Source organism: Salminus brasiliensis, chromosome 23, assembly GCF_030463535.1.
Source record: "Salminus brasiliensis chromosome 23, fSalBra1.hap2, whole genome shotgun sequence".
In the NCBI taxonomy this organism is placed as follows: domain Eukaryota; kingdom Metazoa; phylum Chordata; class Actinopteri; order Characiformes; family Bryconidae; genus Salminus; species Salminus brasiliensis.
The window spans coordinates 26760345-26783891 of NC_132900.1; the positions used below are offsets into that span (position 1 = coordinate 26760345).

The window sequence follows — 23547 nt, forward strand, 5'->3', positions numbered from 1 at the left end:
ACCGTCCACCCATACCCTGCCTTACCGGTACAGCGTGTAGGTAGCGAAACAGAGAGGCGGCAGTTGTCAAACGGGTGGGATGATTGGGCACGCGGGGCAGGTGCTCCCCTAGTTGCAGCTTGAGCTTGTATCTATATATGGAATGGACTCACCAACACCCCCACAGAGTTTAATGGAGCTTGGGCTGAGAGATATGACTGAGTTAATGCAAGATGATGTGGTGATGGTGGGGCCATCACCTCCACTTCAGAGGTCTCTTTTGTTGTAGGAGAGTGATGCTATGGGGAATACAAACAAGTGACACTTCTTCCGCACCCTTAAAAGAGTTCCTGGCCAAATCCTCAGTGTTAAATTAACGCCTACTGTGTTCATTCCGGCCCAGCTGGGCTTATATAAACACTGCAAGAGTTCATTAAATGCTCCATGTGTCGTTTAACACTGGGTGCTTATCTCTGCTTCTTGGCAGGGTTCTGAATTCATAAAAGGACATTAACGTCCTTTTTCACTCTGCAAACGCTTCCAGGGTTCCACTTGAAGGTCTGAAGACGTATGGCAATAAGGACAGGGCTTGCAACCGTGCTGTGTGATGGAACAGGTGCACGTGCAAGCTCGGAGCTGACCTGGCCTGAACTGGGCACTGAACTAAAGTGGGGTAAAATGAAGCATTTAGAAATTGGATGCTGTTAAACAGGTTCACATGAGTCATCTTTTTTTTTTTTTGGTCATCTTCTCAAATTCCAGCAGCAGTCGGACAGCTATTTCTTCAGATTCTCCAGGGATGTGTGTAGAAGTCACAGAATTCACTCCTGTGTTATTAGAATCTCCCTCCTGGTGGCTGTAATAGAGCACCTTTTCGAGCAGATCAACAACTCACAGGGAGAGGAGCTAGCCAGGCTAATGGTACAGCTATCAGACATGGTGGTAAACCAACCGTCGACGAGAGAACACCATATCCGTCCACATACTTTTTTTTTTAGAAATGTACATCCAAAACGTACTATATGAACATTTATATATGGACACTGTGTCCAAATGTTTGCGGACACCCCTTCTAATGAATGCATTTAGCTACTTTAAGTTCATTAACGGATGCAGCTTAAAGTACCTGAATGCATTCATTAGAAGGGGTGTCCACAAACATTTGGACATATTGTGTCTGTCAATAAATTAAAGAATGCAACTTTCTGGAGCAGATAAACCTGAACCTACAGGCCCAGTGAGTGGGCTAGAGGGGTATAAATCACCCCCCACTATTGAGCTATGGAACAGTGGAATAACCGTGTTCTCTGGAATGATAGTAGTGTTCCATCCAATACTTTTGGGGTGGTGATCATTATCATTCAGCGTCCTGACTTCACTAATCACACTCTTGTTGCAGAACACAATCAAATCCTAACAGCAACGCTCCTATAAAATCTAGTAGAAACACTTATTCCGTGAACAGTAGAGACAGTTACTCCAACAGAAGCAGAAGAAACTTTTAATGCCCTTGATTTCAGAAGAAACAATGAATGAGCAGGTGTCCCAATACTTTTGTCCATTGAGCATATATCCATCCATGTTTTTTGTGTTCTATGAAATTGTTGACCATATTTGATGTTTAAGTTTTGTGTAGTTTGCTTGTATTTTATATATATATATATATATATATATATATATATATATACATACGATTCTTTCTCTGATAGTTAATAATTATATTTTTTATAAAAAGAAAAAAAGGTCTTAGGCTGTGCCCCGCTGTCCCTTATAGTCCACATTATCAACAATAGCATATTAAGTTTTCAAAAGGAGAAAATTCTACCCAAGTACAGCAAAGTGCAAGAACGGCCTATAGATGAGTTTAGACGCAACCAATCACCCGTGTGCTGTGTATGCGACAACACTACCGCAAGTACTAATTAGCAGTCTGGCACACAGCATTGAAATGTTGTAAGCTGTCAGGGTTCATGCTTAATGACGAGACAACGGAAGGTATAGCAAAACAAGAGACGACAAGACCAAAACCAAAGAACCAAAGAAACCAAAGACCCAGGAAAATGAGAAAAACAGAAACTAGGGCAACTAATACAAAAGCGTGTGAACACAAAGCTACAAGAACAAACAATGGCAGAGAACATGCCAAACAAAAAGGTATAAATACACTGAAGACAGACAAGAAACATGTGGGTGTAATGACACAAGGGCATGGCTGGAGACTGCACGGACAAGGGAGAGCAACAAGGACAAGGGTAAGTCACATAGCGATGCCGTCAATCGCGCAGCTTGATTTAGGGCATGTCAGTGTGTCTTTGCTATCATAATGATGGGAAAGTATGCTTTGCGCTGCTCGAAATGGTGTTAAAGAGTTTGGGAGGTTATTCCTACCTGTACCTAACTATATAACTTCTCTCTCAGTGTGTGACACTACAGTTCATCTGTGCATTACTCAAGTTATACTGTTCATATGTGTAATAATATTAGTACTGTAATTCAATTTAATGTCTGCAATAATTTTCCATATTTATTACCACTATGCCACTTTATACTGTATTTTATACTTATTTTTATATATTTTATATACTTTTTATACTTGTATATACTTTGTTCTAAATTAATTTGATTTATTTTATAGTGTATTTTTATAGTGTAGTTTTATATTTTATACTTATATTTTATATTTATTATATAGTTCCCTTTTGGGATCAATAAAGTATTTCTAATTCTGAATCCCTTTAAGAGCCAGGTGCGGTCTGACTTTGGCGGATTGCTATTTCAGTGGTGTAAATTGGGGGTGTACGTGGTGTTGGACACGTGCCTCTGTTGACAATTCACGACCATGTTAGCAACGAACGTCTGACTGTTGACGTCTGCCTAGGTTGTTTTCAGTCAGTGGAGCTCCTGTGTTTTCCACTGCCTAGATAGCAGCAATACGCCAGAAATTTACCTGAACACACCCCATTTCGAGACCACCGCGCCCATCGGCGTAGATATATCTGCAAGCAGCGTCACTATTTAAACGACGCAGGCGTGTGGTTCATGCATTCATTAGTGTAAAGTAAAGAGGTGTGTGAGTTGGGATGCAGTCACAGTACCGTTAAATTTCACAGCTTTAACGAACATCGTGCCATGACAAAAAACTAATCAGCCCAGGTCCTTGAGGAACTTTCAGAGGTTCTTCAGTTTAAAACTGTGGAGGAACCTCTTAAGGTGCTTTTGAGGAACCGTCATGGAACCTTTTTCTTCTGAAAACCTTTTCTTGAAGGTCCTTAAGAGGTCCTTAAGGACCTTAAACCTTTAACATGATGTGATATAATAAGACAGGCCGTCTTCTCTCATACGTCACCTTCTTCTCCTAATTACCTCAATATATCATTGTCTTGCTTGATTCGGGGCCCCAAACTACGAGTAGAAACACACCCTCAACGTTACGCTGAGGACATTTGGTCCTCACACTCCCTGTCTTTGAGGACATCCATAACAGCAAAGTTGAAAGTTGAAGTCCTTCTAGGTTTAGAGATTGTAGCACTGTCAAAACTGACAGCCTCGTCCTTAAAGGACACCAATTCAACCTTTAAGAAAAGCTCGTATTCACAAATCCACTCCTGCCAGTCCTTGGACTACTTTCCCCCTTTTTCCTGTTGTGGCGGAGTCAGGGGCCACATGTGTCAAAGACATTCCAATAAACCCGTAGTACAATAAAGCTGTACCTGTCCACTGTCCCAGTACCGTTATGCAAGACAAGGTTATAGAACCCTGGAGACGTAACGGTATGACATTTAAAAAGCTATCGCCTCTGCAAAAGAAGGAGTGCAAGGACAAAATAGAATCCCAGTGTGGGGGCCGTGAGTCACTGTGCTGGTGGCAAGGTGGCGCAGGCCATCCGTAACTACAAAGGAAAATCCAGTCAAGACACCACAGCGGGAACTTCGCCGCTAGATGAGCCGAACAGCTTTTAATGCACGCTTTCAGAAGAGCTCGGCCTAGCGTCTGGCCCCCGGTTCTACCGCGCTATTTATAATTCCTCTTGCGTTGTCTTGTTTCACGTTCTGTTGTGGGCACTCCTTTTTTTCCCCTCTCGCTAGACTGTACTTCAGTAACAAATGCAGAGGTTGGGAAATTTATTACTTTAAGGTGCACCTATTGCTGACACAAGCTGCACATGCACAGCTTGTGTAATCTCCACAGCAAAGCATTCCCAATAGAATGAGACTCTCTGGAGCTACTAGACATAAGTCACTAAGGCCTCATCATGATCATCATGCCCAATGCCAAGTGTAGGCTAGAGGGGTCTAACTCACCACCTGGAGTGGTAAAGCTCCATCCAATACCTTTGGCATGAGCTGGAAAGGTGAGTGGAGCCTTTGTAGCCTTCTAAATTCAATGCTTAGCGTCCGCTAAAGGGGCACAGAGCCCCCTTTATTAAGAGATCTATCGAGAAAGTATGTAAACATTGTTTAAAGAAATCATTGTATTAAAAGTGTCAGTCCTTGATTTAGGGCGTGTCAGTGTGTCTTTGCTGTCGTGACGCTAGTACGCCTTGCACGTCATGGTGTTTTGGGCATAACCTGCAATAAACCAATCAGAGCATCACTTGCTGTTCCCTTTAGGAGCCAGGTGCTGCCTGATTTTGGTGGATTGATATGTCAGTGGTGTAAATTGGGGGTGTACGCGGTGTTGGGCTGCACGCGCCTGTGTTGACAATTCACTGCCAAGATAGCAACGAACGTCTGACTGCTGACGTCTGCCTAGGTTGTTTTCAGTCAGTGGAGCTCCTGTGTTTTCTGTTGCCAAAATAGCAGCAACACGCCAGAAATTGACCTGAACACCCCTCATTTTGAGACCACCGTACCCATCAGCGTAGATATATCCGCAGCAAGCAGCATTGCTATTTAAACGTTGCAGGCCGAAGACGTGAAATACGTGTAATATAGCAACAAGCATCGCGACGCGCCCTGCGTAGGGTGTAAATTTGGCCCCTGCATTCTCGATGCAATTACACATTCTCACCAGAGGTGTCTCTAAATCCCCACATCCTGAACTAAGCTAATTTTTTAGTTTATAAACTCAAGTAATAGCTGAACTGTGTAAGCCACGCCACCATTTGTCTGCATGAAACAAATGAAGATTGAGTGAGTCGAGATTGGTGACCTCAATATTGTATATTATATATTATATATAGCAACATTAGCCTAGTGTGTCTGGTTTTAAACAAAAGAATCACATCAGAAATCAGACATATCTTGGCTGACTGACTTCATTTTTAATGTCCTGATTTAAACCTCCATGTTGGTTATTTTTGCTTCAGTAGAAGATCATTACGCAGCCATGCATTCTGTAGTTGACCTTAAATCTGCTCTGCAAATACAACATTTTATTTTTATCACTGATATGTCATGAATAAGCTGGTTAGACGAACCCAGTTAGAAGAACACTGATTAGATAAACTAGGTGTTGGACAGAAACCTAAAATACTGGCCGGTCCTCCAGGAGCGCACTGGTGTCATTAGTCCACCACGCTCACACACACACACAACAACCACAATGCGCTGTTTATTTATCTGCATTTATATATGCACACACTATATAGACAAAAGTATTGGGACACCTGCTCATTCATTGTCAAAATGAGTCGACCCTGCTTTTGTTGGAGTCCCTGTCTCTACTGTCCAGGGAAGATGGCTTTTTACTAGAGTTTGGAGAAGCATTGCTGTGAGGATTTGATTGCATTCGGAGACACAAGCATTAGTGAGGTCGGGATGTTGGATGATGCCCACCCCACCTCATTACCAACTCCCCAGCTCCCCAAAGTCCATCCAGGAGAAGTGGGTGGAGCACCAACCATCGTTATAGAGAACTGGGGGGCTTTGTACCCCTCTATCTCACGGCTGGGATTAGGCCTGATGCCAATAGGTTGATGTTTAACTGCTCCAGAGAGGCCTAGTCTATGGAAAATACCGCTCGACGGGGACTAGACAAGCTGTGTGTGTGTGCATGTGCAAAAAAGTAGCTGAATGCATTTGTTAGCAAGGGTGTCCACAAATGTTTGGACATATAGTGCATGTATATGGTGTATAGTGTATGCATACACACCATACATATATATACATACCTCCTCATCTATATCATGAAGGTCTCTAATTACTACTCAACTACTAATGGAAAAAGTCCAATGCCACTCTCTCTCTTTCTCTCTCTCTCTCTCTCTCTCTGTCTCTCGCTCACTCTCGCGCACGCTCTCTCCCTCTCCCTCTGTTCTGCATTTAACCTGCACAAAGCGCAGTGTAAATAAAGAGATGTAGTATTTCATTGTTCTTGTATTCCCTGGATGCCGCCGCTCTGACAGGAACACCGCCTCTAATCTCGCATTCACAGAATCGCTGGACCTTCCTAGATAAAGCTCAAAGGAGCAGCCTTGTTATTCGTGTACCAGCATTTGAAGCTGTGATCTGCACACGTGGCCAAGGTTAAGCCTGCTCGCGCCGGCTTTGCGCGGCCGCTGTGATCAGCAGAGGGCTACCGCCATGCCCAGCGACATGGCCGAGGGGAGTCGCGCCACAAAGCTCCATTGTGTGCTAATGCAGAGCGCCGCTGAACGAGGAATTAATTCCTTTGTAAATGCACTTTCAAATGTGGCCATGCTGTGCGATAAAAACGACACAATAAAGACAACAAAGCCTGCCCACACACACACACACACACACACACACATGCACACACATACACCCCAATGCGAACTCTATCAAAGCTGAAGCCACCCATCAGCTAGACTGCACAGGAGATTGCGGGAGAATTAACGGAAATGAATCTGTAGACTAATGAAGTCTTTCCATGTCAGATGTGTGTGTGTGTGTGTGTGTGTGTGTGTGTGTGAAGGAATTTGATTGCACAAAGGTTACAGTGCTGGATGTCGAGTTGCTTTAAACAACAGCAATAACTCTAAGGAGGTGGAGGCCCCATGTTGCAGTGTCCGGTAAATTGCCCATGTTGGAGTGAGCGTAAATTAACCCAGTTCGAGGCTTATTACACACTAAGGTGTATTACTCAGTAATACTGAGTGGGGCTATTGAAGTGGGGCTATATAAGTCCATAGGCTGTTTAAGGGGTTAAGCTGAAGCCATATGTGAAAAAGTTAAGCCACCCCATTCAATACTTTGTTTTTTTTAACCACATTTAAACATATTGGCATTTGATCTGCACTTGAACAATATTGAGAGATGGAGGTATGGAGTAAGACTACACCAATAAAGCTGAGATGAAACCATTTGTAAATTGGTAGAAATTGTGGTAGCAGTGTTCTTGTTAGGACCCAGTTAGAACACCCTCACGTTTTATTACTGTCTAAAATTGGCTAGAATTAGACTTCAGATGATAACGGCTTGGTTAGAGAGGTTTCTGAAGGGTTCTGTCTTATTAAAACCTCAGACATTTAGCTTGGCTTGCTCTTGATTGTTGCTCTTGAAGTTTGCCAGAGGAAACCTAGACAAAGAGTAGGACTTGAGTCTTGCCCTGATGTTTGCCCTGACACAGCGTTTTACAACTGGCTTGCTAATAGTAAGTAATTATAATAAAGCAGACCTTGAAATATAATATTAACAAGAATGTATATTGTAATATAACTTATTTGTGTGTTTACTGAAGACCACAGCAGAGATCTGCTGTCCTGAGGGCAGCACATGGTCTCTGTTGACTACTTGAAGAGTGGGACTCTGCTGGGAAGTAATCTGGGGATGCTTTAAGCAGTGGATATTGAACTGAAATCCTTTCTCAGCCACTAAATGTTTGAATCAAAGCAGATGTATGTGGATTGTTTTGTGTATTGGGGTCAGTTTGTATAGCAATAGATGTTTTATTGTGGAGCTCAGTGATTAGGCAGTGTTTAGGTCTGGACACTAGAGCGAAACACTAATGACTGGCAGTGTCCGAATTCTGAAACCTCATCTCCTACATTCTGCCTGATCTTGTAGTCATGTGGATCCGTTAGCTAGTCAGCTCTGCCTGTATATGGACTGAGGTCATTAAATATAGATCGGCAGAATCAAGAAACGCATACAGGAAAGGAAGGTTCTTGTATTTGTAAGTATTTGGACACAGACACACATGAGAAAGGGGAGTTTACAGTGCACTAAGAACCAAAAAAATCCTGGATTTGAGTGAAACTATTAATCTTATCAAAATAATTAACTAAGATTCAGCTCAGCAGGGTGGGACCACACCAGAATAAAGTTCAGATTATTTTAGAACTGTTGGTTCTACAATATGTATAACTTTTTCATGTTGCTTCCAAGAAGAGCAGTTCTATTATTATTGGCAACCTTTAATGCAGCCTTTCTCATTCCATTGCCATTAGCAAAATGCTAACGTCTATTCGAACCCCTATGATTTGTTAGCAGCAAGTTAGTGGTGGTGCACATGAGCATTTTCTGGCAGCCCCGAAAGGATCTATTTGGTGAAAAATCAAATGTACTGTGTATTTTCATTCTTCTCTAATCTCTATGCTTTAAATGACAAACGATGGCACATCGTTAGCTGTGCTGTGCTCAAACGATACAGCACCTCTCTGAACTTTCTTCAGCTTCTTCGGGCTGAGGAGTGTTTGAAAACCAAGCGTAGTGAAGCCGCATGAGCCTATTTACTGCTCCCCCATCTTTCTCTATTTCTTATTCATCACTGGACTCGGAGAATAAATATTTAACCCATCACTGCAGCGCTGCATTAGTTGCCTGACCATCAGCAGCCGCAGCTAGACCAAAAGACACTGAGCTGCCCACTCAGGAGCCACGGCCCAACTGCTGGGGATCCGTCTGAACCCTTAAAACATGAAGGGTTCTTTGGAGTGATGCCATAGAAAAACTTTGTTTCCCCGAAGAACCCTTCAGTAGATGGTTCTGTAAAGTTCTTGTTCTCAAGAAAAGTCTCTAATCTTTAAGCTCATGCTGATGAGCAACTGACCGTCCATATTTCAGCTCGGGTTGGGTTGGAGCAAAAATTGGGACAAAGTTGAGAACCACTGCTCTGATTTACATGGTTCTTTAGATGTGTGAGTTTAAGGGACCTATTAGAACCTCACAACATAGAGTTCTACATGCGTTGTAGGCCATGTTCAAGATTGGTTCTGACCTGTCCAGAGCATTCGTACTGAATCTTGTCTTGATCTCAAGCATTGATCTTTACAAGCCTAGTCTCTAGTCTTAACCAAGACCAACTTTGGGCTTCGAGTGATACATTGGACTAAGGCACTGCCACTGTGATCCAATGAGGATTGCTGATTTGAATCCTGGGTCATGCTGCTCGCCATTAGCAGCCAGAGTCAGAGACTGCACAATTGGCTTTGCTTTCTCAGGGGTTGGTTGGTGGCATATCCTCCCCAGATCACTCCTAGTGTGATGCTGGCCAACACAGGTGTCTGTTAGCTGTTTTCCTCCGAGCTTGCGGCCTAACTAGCGAGCTGGAAAAGAGACAGTGGCTGGCTTTACATGTGTCGGAGTAGATGTGCTGGTCTTCACCCTCCTAATTTTGGGGGCATTGCTAGAGATAGGGGGAGAATAGTTCACAAGAACTAGGATTGGGTAATTGCAGTGGGTGGCTTCAGATGTGTCAGAGGAGAGGTGCTAGTCTTCACCCTTCTAGTGTGGGCGAGATTCCAAGGTGGGAATTGAGTAGTTGGCCTTCCAAGTTGGATAGAAAATTAGGTACAATTAAAAATTAATTTTTAATACATATTTTCTTTACATTTTCAGGTATACACACTGGCCTAAAAATCACTTAAGTCACTTGAGGCCAAACCATTGTCTGTTTTGTTGTGGATGTGCCACTGTGATCCACTGAGGATTGCTGGTTTGAATCCTGGGTCGTGCTGCTCGCCATCAGCAGCCAGAGTCAGAGACTGCACAATTGGCTTTGCTTTCTCAGGGGTTGGTTGGTGGCATATCCTCCCCAGATCACTCCAAGTGTGTTTTCCTCCGAGCTTGCGGCCTAACTAGCGAGTTGGAAAAGAGACAGTGGCTGGCTTTACATGTGTCGGAGTAGATATGCTGGTCTTCACCCTCCTAATTTTGGGGGCATTGCTAGAGATAGGGGGAGAAAGGGGGAGTTCACAAGAACTAGGATTGGGTAATTGCAGTGGGTGGATTCAGATGTGTCAGAGGAGAGGTGCTAGCCTTCACCCTTCTAGTGTGGGCGAGATTCCAACGTGGGAATTGGGTAGTTGGCCTTCCAAGTTGGATAGAAAATTAGGTACAATTAGAAATTAATTTTTAATTTTACATATTTTCTTTACATTTTCAGGTATATACACTGGCCTAAAAATCACTTTTGAGGCCAAACCATTGTCTGTTTTGTTGTGGATGTGCCAGTTCCTGGCTTTAAAACAAATTAAAAAGTGTCAGGAGCGCAGACTCAAATTAGGTCATACAGAATGTAAACTACATGCAAATCAGAAATATCAGAGGGTAGAGATAACTCTGCAATAAATCGTATAATTGTGCAATTTTGTTTAATCAGAATGGCAAAATGAGAGCAATAACTCAAGAGTTCTAGCTCAATAATTTGAAGGGTTTTATCTCACTTTTAAATGTCTCCCCTAAACAATTTTGATAAGTAATAAATTACAGTCAGTAGCAGATAAAGACTGGTTAACCTCCTAATGAAACTATGGTCCGCCGCCGGGCCAAAAGTGTTATTACAAGCTTCTATCACCAAAGAATAACCCCACCAGTTTGTACAGACTTCCCTGTAGTTACTGAGTAATACGCCACAGTGTGTAATAAGCCTTTCTGTGTTAATGGGTTAAGGCTTGGCCTTGAGGAGAACTAAATTTTTTGGGGTCTTGGTCTTGACTCAGACTTGTTTCCATTGGCTCTCTGTTTTGACTTGGCCTTGGCAAGTCAACTCGACAAAGGTGGCCTTGATTACAGCCCTAGGTTTCACCTAGAGCCATATTTCTAAGCCAGGTAGCATACAGGAACCCACAGCTCCAACAGAGCTCTTAGACACCTGCTCCAGTAGATCAAGGGGTTCTGAAGAGATGGATTGGTTTGGAATTAAAAACCCCACATGCAGATGGTGACCACTGATGTAAAAGTCAAGGTGCCAATAAGGTTGAAGAGGACTCTCAACTCTTAAGACTCGGCCTTGGCCTCTTGTAGACACAATCTTGTCTTGGAGCTCTGCCACACCAGCTGGCCTGGAAAGAGCGCCATCTACCCACCCGGAGAGAGCATTGCCAACTGTGCTCTCTCAGACTCCAACTACTGATGGCAAAGCAGCATGGGTCGGGGTTCAAACTTGCCCTACTGCATATATCTCCTAGGATCATACATCCTAAGACAGGTAACATATAGGAACCACATCAGAAGGTCAAGTGGAGAATTACAGTCAAGTTTAGAATTACAGCCTGCAGATTTCTAGATGGATCCTTGGTTACTGCTGATGTGGAGGTAGATCTTGAGGGTTTTTTCTTTGAGGGTCTAGACCTTTACTCAAGTCTCATTTGGATTGGTTCGGGTACTTCTTTTGACTCACTCTCAACTAGTCATAGTCTTGGACTCGACCAAGGCGGTCGAGATTCTTCACCAACTACAGGCTGACCTCTAGAACCATACATCCAGGCCAGGTTCCATGCAAGAACCCTCAGCTTCAACATAGCTCCAAAACATCTGCCCCAGAAGGTCAATGGGTTCTAAAGGGCTGAGTTAGATGCAAGTTTGGAATTAAAACCTCACGCTCAGAATTACGGATGCTTGGCGACCACTGATGTCAAAATGAAGCTGCCAAATAGGTTGAAGAGGGCTTTACACTATTGAGGGTTTAGATCTTGACTCAATCTGGCACTTATTTGAACTGGCCTGGTTTTGGTTCCTCTTTAGTCTTAATCTCAACTATTCATAGACTCTGGCTAGTCTGAGACTCGAGAAAGGTGGTCTTGGCTACAGCCCTAGGTTCTACATTTATGGTTTCTCCTTGAAACATACATTCAAGCCAGGAACCATATAGGAACCTGCAGCTCTAATGGGCAGACACTTGCCCCAGAAGGTCAAGGGGTTCTGAAGAGCTGAATGAGTTGATGCATATCAGGTTTGGAATTAAGCTGATTTTTTATTTGGACTCTGTTTTGACCTGGTTTTGGTGCATCTTTAGACTCAATCTTACATAGTCATAGTCTTTGACTTCTCTTGAACTTGACAAAGGTGGTCTTGACTACAGCCCTAGGTTCTACTTCCAGTATTATATGGCCATGCCAGAAACCAACTGAAAAACCCTGTCTTTTATTTAAGAGTGTATAGGAAGCCTCAACTCCACTGCAGCTCTAAGACACCTGCTCCAGGATTGGCCTGGAGGCAGAAGTTCATCAGCAAGAAGTTTAGCCACCAGTTTCTGTACTGGGATGGAAACCAGTGCATGCTTTCTCTTACTGAATCTCCACTGGATTTCTAGACAAGCAAAGAACTCAGACCCTCTCTGAGTAAAGTAAACAGATGCGGTTAGCAGAGACGCCTTCCAGCAGCTGGTGAGCGCTTTTGTGGTGTAAAATCTTAAAAGGGTGGAGGTGGGGGGGAGGTGATTCACCGATGAGCGCACGAGCCGTTCATCATCATTAAAGCCCTCTTAAACGACTTCATCAGTGTAATCCACGAGCTGCGCTGCTTTCGCTCCCACTCAGCGCACCGACTCCTCCTCACGCCTGAGTCTCTCTGCTGTGATCACTGTGGAGAAACATCTAAACAAAACCCCCAAAAGAAGCTTCAGCTCACTCCTACCTTTGCTGCGCTGTTCAAAGTCTCCTCAGATTGAATCCGGTGGAGTCCAAACACGGGATGGATATGCCGGGTAAACTCTCCGTCCAGTAAACACACACATAACGGCTCCGGCTGTCCTATTCTCTCCCACTCTTTAATGCTGTCTCTCTCTCTCTTTATCTCCCTGACTTGCTCTCTCTCTCTCTCTCTCTCTCTCTCTCTCTCTCTCTTTCTGTCTCTGTGTCTGTCTGTGTCTCTCGCTCTCTTTTGTCTCCTCTCTTACTCTGTCCTCTCTGTCTGTATCTTGCTCCCTTACTGTCTTATCTCCCCTTTTCCATCTCTCTCTCTCTCTCTTTCTCTGTGTGTCTTTCTCTCTCTGATCTGAGGAGTGTGTGTCCCTTTTGAGCAGCGGGAGTGTGTGGAGAGGCTCTGAGTGTGTGGCAGCATCCAGCGCCCAGCAGCCGTGCGCTGCAGTGAGTTGGAGGGAGGTGGGGGCAGAGAGAGAGAGAGAGAGAGAGAGAGCAAGCGGGCGAGGGTGCGTGTGTGTGTGAGCGAAAGAGAGAGAGAGACAGAGAGTGAGCTCATTCAGTCAGCCTCGGTGTGTTTGTGTGTGACTGTGTTTTATTGGTACGTGTTAGAGGTGTGTGTGTGTGTGTGTCCTGTAGAGCCAGATGATGTATCATTTGTTAATCAATATTACATTATGCTTTAATAAATCTCAACAAATGTTCAGTCTGTGGCTGTGAACATCACAGAGAGCCTCAGATGTTCCTCATGTGTTCCTGTGGGTGTTTAGATGAATCACGGGACCCAACATACATCATTTTAGGTAAAACAGTGCAATTCTGGTGTGTTTTTAAGTTATAGGCAAATATTTTTTACAATAGAGGTTCTATATTTTCATACTCACTTCACTTCAACTCCACTTCACTCTGGACACAACCTCCAGATTCACTGAACCCTCCTTTCCTCCCCGTTTTCCCTGATTCTGCTAATCTGTAGCTCATGGCCTCAGTGAATGTCCTGGCAGAGCTGACTAGCTTATGGATCCACATGGCTACCAAATCATGCAGAATCCAAGAGTGGACATTTCAGGACCATCAGCAGCTCTCTTCAGTATCCTGACCTAAACACTACGTCTCTGAGCTCCACAATAAAATCATATTTCCATATTTCCATTCAAGATGATCTCAAAACACAAAATCATTCACGGGCATTTGCTTTACTTTACTGACTGAGATGTGATTTCAGTTCATGATTTACTGTATAAAACATCCCCCTGACACCCCCCTTCCCAGCACAGCCCCTTGCTCCGTGTAGCCCACACAGACCAAATGCTGGCCTCAGGGCAGCGGATTACTTCTGGAGTCTTTAATAAATACATAAATAAATACATAAACAACAACATTCAAAATACATATTTTATGTTATACTTTAAAGTCTGCATCATGACAAGTAATTAAGTATTAGAGAGCAATTAATCATGTTTTTGCATACAAGCATAACGGCATGCTGGCCCCAGGGCAGCAGATCTCTGCTGGAAATAGTAAATAGTGGATATACGTCTTTGTTTTGCATGTTTTTTCTTACGCTCTTCATCGTCATAAATCATACGGGAATAATAGAATTGGAGTTTTTAAGTCAGCCAGTTTCCATGGTAGTCATTGTAGTCACTGAATAGTAGTGTTAGGATGTCATATGGCTGGGAATGGAAGGGGTTAAAGGGCTCATATAGTGGAAAGAAAACTGGTTATTTGCCTCACTGCATCTGAATTAGTAGGGTTTTTGTTTTACAAAGCACAGAACATTGGAAAGAGAATATAATAAGGAAGCACCTACTCAGTTTACTGATACCGGCTGTAAACAGGCCCAGCATTGAACTTCATGTCACTCCACTGCTGCGTTCTCTCTTCACTGGCTTCCTGTAGCTGCTGCCCACATCAGATTCAAAACCTTGATGCTGGCCTACAAAGTCAAGAACGGACCAGCCCCTCCATACTTGATGGCAATGGTCAAAAGCCGATCTGCACCAAGAGCCCTTTGAGCTTCAAGTACGGCTCGGCTCGACCTTCCCTCAAAATCTACGGAAGACGAGCGTCCAGGCTTTTTTCTGTCCTGCACCAAAGTGGTGGAACGAGCTTCCCCTGGGTGTCTGAACGACAGAGTCCAACGCCCGCTGTCTTCAAACCCAGATTGAAGACCCTCCTATTCTGAGAATACTTGGGTGAATAGTAGAGTGGTCTCCTTATTGACTTGTGTTTAGTAGAGTCTAAACTTAGAGGATCTTTGAATTATTAGCCTGTGCAAACTAGCTGAGGTTTTTCTTGGGTAAATAGCAAAGCACTTTTGTAAGTCGTTCTGGAGAAGAGCGTCTGCTAAATGCCTTAAATGTAAATGTAAATGTCTTTTCATGTACACCCCAAGCCTTGTATCTTTAGAAGTAGGAAAAAAACTTCAGTCAGTGTAAGAAAGTTTGAGTCATTTCTATTGGCCCATTCATCATTAAATTTACATATAACGAAAAAGAAAAACTGCCAGAGTCACATTATGTCAAAAAGTGAAAAAAAAGGCAAAAATGAAAAATACAAGGTTATGACAATTGCAATCAAAATTATTCAACCCCTCATTGCAAATTCGGTTAATTAGCAAAACGCACATATTTTCAGCTGTTTGCAATAAACCAATCAAGCGAGACCAATTTAACAAGCTAAGCTATCACTAATAGAACAAGTGCTTTTAATGACTACTGCAGTCCCACCATTATTCAACTCCTTCATGACAAGTGTCTTTAGTACTTAGTAGAGCACCCTCTTGCTGTTATGACCTGCTGCAGACACCAGCGTCAGGCAGCGTTTCTGAAGAAATCTCAGCTCATTCCTCAATGGTATTGGCCTCCATTTCACTAATCAGATCCCACCAAAGACTTTCAGTGGAGTTCAAGACAGGTGGCTACAATGACCACTCTAGAAACTTTCAGGATATTTTCTGAAACCAAGCCTTGGTGGAATTGCTGAGGGAAGTATGCTTGGGGTCATTGTCCTGTGTTAAGGCCCAATGACACCTAAGCTTAAGCTTCCTCACAGAAGGCCTGACGTTTTCTCCTAGCATTTCCTGATACTTGATTGAATCCATCTTGCCCTCTCTTCCTCTGATTTCCAATGCTAGAGGAAGCAAAGCCCTCCCAGAGCACCACCGAGCCGCCGTGCTTCACTATAGGCAGGGTGTTTTCTTTTTAGCATATGCTTCATTCTTCCTCCTCCAGATATATTGCTGAACCGTAGGCCTGAAAAGTTCCAGGTTTGTTTCTTCGCTCCACAGAAGTTTTGGGATGCTGTTCTCTGGAGCAATGAAACAAAACTGGAACTTTTCGGGCATGTTTGGTTCAGTATGAACTCAAGAATTTTAGTGAACTGGAGGCCATTGGCCATGAGGAATGGGCTAAGACTCCTCAGGAATGCTGCCAGAAGCGGGTGTCTAGACTAGCACATGTCTCCATGAGAAGCCAGTGGGCTTCCCAGCTCTAATATAACATCTAACAGATGCCTGTGCTGACCAACACTCATTTACTAGGAGTGATGTGGAAAGTAAGTGCCATCAACCCACCCCAAAGAGAGCAAGACCAATTGTGCTCCCTCCGACTCCGGCTGCTGATGGCAAACAGCATGACCTGGGACTCGAACCAGCAATCCTTGGGTATCCAACACATTTATATGCATATGCTCTGGTACAGAACTCCTACACCCCCCCTCCTCCCTCTTTCCATTTACAGTGTTTCAGCCCAGATATGCTTCATAACTTCAGAACAACCACTCAGAAAGGAGCTCATTTACATATATCAGTCTTATAGATATAACTTAACAGCAGTCCTGTATTTAGTGTATTTTGTCCAGAGGTTCTGTGCTATGCTGTATGTGTTTGTGTGTGTGTACATGTGAGGCTGCCTGCTGTCACGTCCCTGCGGGGGTTCCACTCTCCTCCCCACCATCGGTGGATTAATACAGCAGCCACACACACACACACACACACACACACACACACAGCCAAGGATGTGTTTTTGAATATGTGGGAGTGTGTATATGTGTGTGTTTGTCTGTGTGGGTGTCTGGGCCTGTGTGGGTGAGGGGTTTGTTATGTGTGAGTGTGTCAGTGTGTGTGTGTGTGTGTGTGTGTTAACCCCAAGAGAAATGGAGCCTCGCCATAAGAAAAGCCCTCTTTGGATTTCTGTCACATCCACATTCAGAGTTCCAGAAATGTGTGTGTGCGAGTGTGTGTGTGTACAAGAGGAGGCTTGTAGCAGTGTATATCCATTGCCTCTGACTGTAGGAGGCTTGTTTTAGCCCGTGTGTCTGTGTGTATGGTTGTGTGTTTAAATTTGACTGCGAAATGATGCGAAAGCAGCACCTGAGTTGCTGTGCCGTAAACTGACCTCCCCCCGTTAAAACCCTGCTTTTTAACAGAAAGCCTCCCACTGTTTAATGTTTAATAGCTTTTGATGTATGAAGCCTCATTGTGGGCTGACCTATTTTGAAAGAGACTTCCCTCTGAAGCGTTCGTTCATGCTTGGAATATTTGCCATGGAAATACACACACACACATATACACACACACACACACACACACATTCGCATTCACGCTGTGTCAATAAGGAGACTAGCTCGTGGGATGTGTGGAGCGGATGCGGGGAAAGGCTGTCGCACAGGCTTGTTACTATTGTTTATTTTAGTGATTGTGTAATTATTGATCATTGTGCCGATTAATCAAACAATTCACGTTTTCAATGAAGGCCAAACGAGACAAAATATGAAAGGAGGTTCTAGTAGTTCTGGCTACATCATAGATCTCCACACAGAGGAAGGTTTTAGTATCTCCACGTCCAGGGAGGTTCCGGTAGTTCTGGCTACTGCACAAATCTCCACACAGAGGGAGGTTCTAGTAGTTCTGGCTACTGCACAGATCTCCACACAGAGGAAGGTTCTAGTATCTCCACGTCCAGGGAAGTTCCAGTAGTTCTGGCTACTGCACAAATCTCCAGGTCAAGGGAGGTTCTAGTAGTTCTGGCTACTGAAAAGATCTCCACATCCAGGGAGGTTCTAGTATGTCCACGTCGAGGGAGTTTGTAGTAGTTCTGGCTACTGCACAGATCTCCACATCCAGGGAGGTTCTAGTATCTCCACGTCGATTGAGGTTCTAGTAGTTCTGGCTACTGCACAGATCTCCACATCCAGGGAGGTTCTAGTAGTTCTGGCTACTGCACAGATCTCCACACAGAGGAAGGTTCTAAAAGTTCTGGCTACTGCACAGATCTCCACACAGAGGAAGGTTCTAGTATCTCCACGTCCAGGGACGTTCCGGTAGTTCTGGCTACTGCACAAATCTCCAGGTCAAGGGAGGTTCTAGTAGTTCTGGCTACTGAAAAGATCTCCACATCCAGGGAGGTTCTAGTATCTCCACGTCGAGGGAGGTTCTAGTAGTTCTGGCTACTGCACAGATCTCCACACAGAGGGAGGTTCTAGTATCTCCACATCCAAGGAGGTTCCAGTAGTTCTGGCTACTGCACAGATCTCCACACAGACGGAGGCTCTGATAGTTCTGGCTACTGCACAGATACAAATTGCTGCTACTTTGACTCCTGGATTACTGGTTCACAGCATGCTGCTATCCATCAGCAACCAGAGCCTGAGAGAGCACAATCGGACTGGGAGGATAGATGGCTGCGTTGCTGGCTAGCCGGCTGGCACTGGCGTCTGCTAGCAGTGCATCAAAGCTGGGTACCTGACTCTTTTGTCTGAGTGTATCGGATTGAAAAGAGGCAGGGCTGTTTGTGCATGTGATGCTATGTTGTTAGCCAGACAATACAAGCACAGCTTATCGGGGAGAAATAAATAGGCTTGTTTTCACTCCAACCGAAGTCACATACATGCTAATAATACATGCGTAATGCCAACAGCCTTCATCACATGACTGACTTTATGAAATATCTCCAGCTGTTCACTGATTTCAATTTACAAGCACTGAATGCAGCATTTAATATCCAAAGGATTATCATATTGCACTATTAGCCTACCATAGTCTTCCATGTCTTCCACGCACAAGGATTACGGTCTTGTACCTGGATTAAACAGGTCGGTATCTGATCACGTTGCTCTTTTCCACATGAACACACCAGTGCATTTTCCAGCTGCAGGTGGAAAGCCAGCAAAGCCATCAAAACACACCCAAAGCAATGAATTTAAAGCATTGGCAGTTTCCCCTACGTTGCTTAAATTCCTAAGCCTGTGAACAGCAATATCATGTTTTTTAAGGGCGTCCGATGTTGATTTGTATGGCAATTGAACGCAGAAATGGGATTCTCTGTGTTTGTTAAGCAGGGAAGCTAACAAACAGCATGATAGTGGCTTGTTACAATGAAGGGCCAGTGCTAAAATGGCTTTTTCCATGATGAACAGGTTCCAAAATAGGCAATGGAACATTGAAAACAGCCATAAAATCTACTTTTCAAAAGCTTTTCGTGGGTAATAAAATCAGCCAGTAGGCACTTTAGCACACCAGAAACGGCCAATATCTCTACCATTGCGACTTTCCCTTAACAAATCTCCACTGGATATCTTTAAAGCCAAATGGCCCGACTCAATGCGGATTTTCCCCTTACCCTTGTCGCCTGCCTCTTGTTAGCCGCGCCAAATGCACTTTACAGAGAGCGATCTGGGAACGTCCAACAAAAAAAAGACTGAAAGGGGGAAAAAAAAGGCTGGGCTCTAATTTTATGAGGCTACAATGAGACCGAGCCTCTAAAGCCTTATCGCCTACAAACTAATTCCAGCCTTTTTTTTCGTGGGGGAACTTCCAAGCCAGTTTATCAATTAAAGTGGTATAAAAGATTATTCACAACATACTTTGTATGCACTGAGAACAGAGCCTACACCCACAGCGAAATCCCTTCCCTTCTCATTTGTTGGGAAAAACTGCAATGTCCCTGTTTGAACTGGAATTTAGATTCGTGACACACTTACACATCAGATGGCGTTCCTCTGGCTGAAGTCAGGCTTTTATTTGCGTGATGCGTTCAAAAGCAAGCAGGCTGGTTTGTGCACACAGGGAAACGAAGGTAATATGTGGGACGTTTCTCTTTTATGGGACTGCTGTGAGACGACTGGAGGATGATGGCACTTTCCTTAACTATGTTAAATTGTATACATAGCATTAAATAGGTAAACGTGTAGTGATTGCAAGATATTTCCGGTCCATATTGTGAAAATTAGCAGATACAACAGTGAGTAGAGGTGCAAGGTAATCATTAATGCTACATAGTTTTTAAGCAAGATATTTTTATAGCTTTTTCAGGTTTTACAAAAAAGAAATTTGTATTGTAGATGTTGTAAATGTAACTCGATCATGCAGATTTCTCCTGTACAACAGCCAAAGAATTCAACCCTTCCTCTCTAGAGAGTCGCCCAGGTGCTCGTTCAGTCTCTCGTCACTTCAAGACTTGACTACTGCAGCTCTCTTCTGGCTGGTCTCCCTCTGCGCACCATCAGACCCCTGCAACTTATCCAGAATGCAGCGGCACGGGTCGTCTTCAATGTTCCTAAATTCAGCCATGTCACTCCACTGCTGCGTTCTCTCTTCACTGGCTTCCTGTAGCTGCTGCCCGCATCAGATTCAAAACCCTGACGCTGGCCTACAAAGCTAAGAACGGACCAGCCAGCCCCTCCGTACTTGATGGCAATGGTCAAAAGCCGATCCGCACCAAGAGCCGTTCAAGCTTCAAGTATGGCTCGGCTCGACCCGCCATCCCTCAAAATCCATGGAAGACGAGCGTCCAGGCTTTTTTCTGCCCTGGCACCAAAGTGGTGGAACGAGCTTCCCATGGGTGTCCGATCAGCAGAGTCCAACACTCGCTGTCTTCAAACCTGGACTGAAGACCCTCCTCTTCTGAGAGTACTTGGGCGAATAGTAGAGTGGTCACCTTATTGACTTGTGTTTAGTAGAGTCTAAACTTAGAGGTATCTTTAAATTTGTAGTCTATTTAAACTAGCTGAGGTTTTTCTTGGGTAAATAGCAAAGCACTTTTGTAAGTCGTTCAGGATAAGAGTGTCGGCTAAATGCCTTAAATGTAAATGTAATGTAAATGTAAAACAAATAAAATGATGCATGACTAAGATAACAGACAAAGCCCCTCAAAAAAAGGAAACGAAAAAGGGGTCTGCACATCCTAACATAGTAGATCTATACGAAATCTATACTAAATTAAAAAATTAAACATTCTGCAGTTTAGCCAAAGTATACCTGTCTTTCTTTAGGGTGAGAAATTACAGCATATCTATTATCCAGTGCCCAAACAGAGGAGCAATCATGCTCTTCTAGTTTAACAGAATTAGGCGTCTTGCTATAAGAGAAGCATATGCTATCGTATCAGATTAGCTACTGGTGTATCCCTCTTCACACACAATCAGTCTGTTGTCATTACCCGGCTACATGTGTTCTATATTTATCCTTTATATTAAAGAATCACCTATGTCCTATATTTTGGTGACCTGCTTGGCCTCAGTGTTGAATTTTGTAAAAGCAAGATCCCACTGAATGAGTGGTACTTACAGCCCAGTTTAAGCTGCTAAAAACCTATCTAAGTTCCATAGCTTAATTGCTATAGAAGTGTGAATCACTTTAAACAATACTTTATATATGATTTCTTTTAAATGATACAATTTATTTACGCTTGGACATGTTAAATAACTTTACACTTCTGAGACTTTTGTCCAAGAACCAGCCACCGCCACCGCCACCGCTGCTGCCAATGTAATGTGCTCGGAAAAAGAGGCCTGGTACCCAGCTCTGATGCTTTGGCCTGTACCAGCCAGCATCCCGCTGAAGCCATCAACCCACCCGGAGAGGCCAATTTTGACCAGTTGTGCTCTCTCTGGCTCCGGCTGCTGATGGCAGACTTCTAAAAATAAGCAAATTTTAGTGTTGATTCAATAGATGCTAATGGAATAGGCTACTGCTATCTGATGCTTGCTATCATACGCCCTTCTATTGCAGGGATGTAGGCGTCCATGCACTGCTCATAAATGTTTGTGTGCTAATTATTAATGTTAAGTATACGTCATACTGGAAATGTGTCGATAAAGCATTATTCAATTGGCAAAGCATTTTTACCTGTTGCACAACCTCACTCTCTCACCACAACTACTCACAATTACTATGCAGTATTATCACAGTTTTGCAATAAGCTTCTTAATATAACTTATTTAACGCTAGCAGTTATATAAAACACTCCATTAGCCTCAGAGATGCAAACTTGGATATCATTACATCCACTTCAATATCGCAACACCTTGAATTTAACGGAATTTAATGCAGTATTAATCCAGTATCCTTCCAATCTAGGCTGTTTGGCAACGTGGAGGTTCATGAATAAAAGAGAGCTGCAGAATGAGAATAATAAGTCGCCTAGGTAGAACATGTAGAAATGAGAGGCTTATTATACCCAGGCTACAGCACAGTGTACTGTATTTGTACAATGTGAATAGCTGCCTGCACTTTCAAGTCTTTTCAAGAGAAAAAGACATCGTGCAACTCCAGCATGATGAGCACTGCTTCTAATGTTTGGAGGCAAGTTGGCTGAAGGTCGAGCAATAGGCATGCAGCAACATCTCAGGCACAGCTCTAATTTTCTTCTTCTAACAATGATTTGTGATTAACCCTGTTGAGTACCCCAGGCCCCACTTCAGTCCGCAATCGTACCTTCAATTTCACAAACCCTAACACTGAACCCTGTGGGATGCCACAAAACCTTTTTTTACGCATGAATCATTCCTGATAATTTTTGTATTAGAACTTCATAATAACTAATTGAATGAAAAGCCAGGGGTCAGTGTGTCTCATGGTGTCTGACATGAAAAAAAATGACAAAAAACTGTGGTTACATTGATGAAGGTTTTTACGTGAACGCCAACCCCCCCGCCACACCATTTGGATTTTCTACACCCTATATATTCCCTCTACTCTCACATCACCTTTGTGATAAACCACACAGCAGTCATCTCCACCCGATCTCCTCCCTTCTTCTCCAAGCTCATCTCAACTACAGGGTGCTCTACTTCCCACTCTCCTTTCTCGTAGAGCCGGCCCAGACTCCAGACCAAAATCTTCTGAGCTTGCCTCCCCGTAACACCCCTGTAGGTGTGAAGAAGGTTTCTTCAACCTTTAGGAGGTTCTTCACACTCGCACATCTCTATTACAGTCACAACATGGTTCATTATGGATCCAAAGGAACCATTTGAAGCACCTTCATTTTTGAGAGTGCATGTCTTCTATGTGTGGATTAGCGACCTTCAGTCCTGCTTCACTTACTCCAGCAAGTTGCCTTCAGGTCTTTTGCAAAAACTGCCCAATGTTACAATGTTGAGGGCTAATGTAACTCTTTCAGTGTCTTTGCAGGTTCTCCCGCCACCTTCGAGATGTCCTCCTTCATGCCAGAGAGACACAGAGTAAGTGATATTGCTACTTGTTACTTGTTACTGAGTGACATCCATTTCCTGTGTTTACGGGTTCCTCAACCTAATCTACAGGGATGACCAGAGGGATGACACCATGCGTTATGGGTTCTCCACATTTAATGAATCACATTGGCCAGTACGCAGTCATCTTTAATTATGGTCACTTTTGTCCATCTACACATTTTCTGCCTTGTATTGTTATATATTTGATTAGGGTTTCTGCCACCAGAAACTGGATGGTTTTCCAGTCATCTGTCATGATAGAGAGTTGTCTCCAAATGACTCAGCTGCCATCAGTGTCAATTTCGGTGAGCGCAATCTCAAAAAACTGA

General features: G+C 43.6%; 1 protein-coding gene across 2 annotated transcripts in view; it reads right to left on the reverse strand.

Moving 5' to 3' along the window:
* Positions 1–12990, reverse strand: part of cdh12a (cadherin 12a) — an 85590-nt gene extending 72600 nt beyond the window's left edge. The window contains exon 1 of one of the 2 annotated variants that reach the window (XM_072668456.1): positions 12738–12990. The gene's annotated coding sequence lies outside the window, so the exon portion shown is untranslated. The remainder of the gene's footprint in view (positions 1–12737) is intronic. The other variant, XM_072668454.1, reaches the window with a different exon arrangement.
* Positions 12991–23547: the final 10557 nt, after the last annotated feature.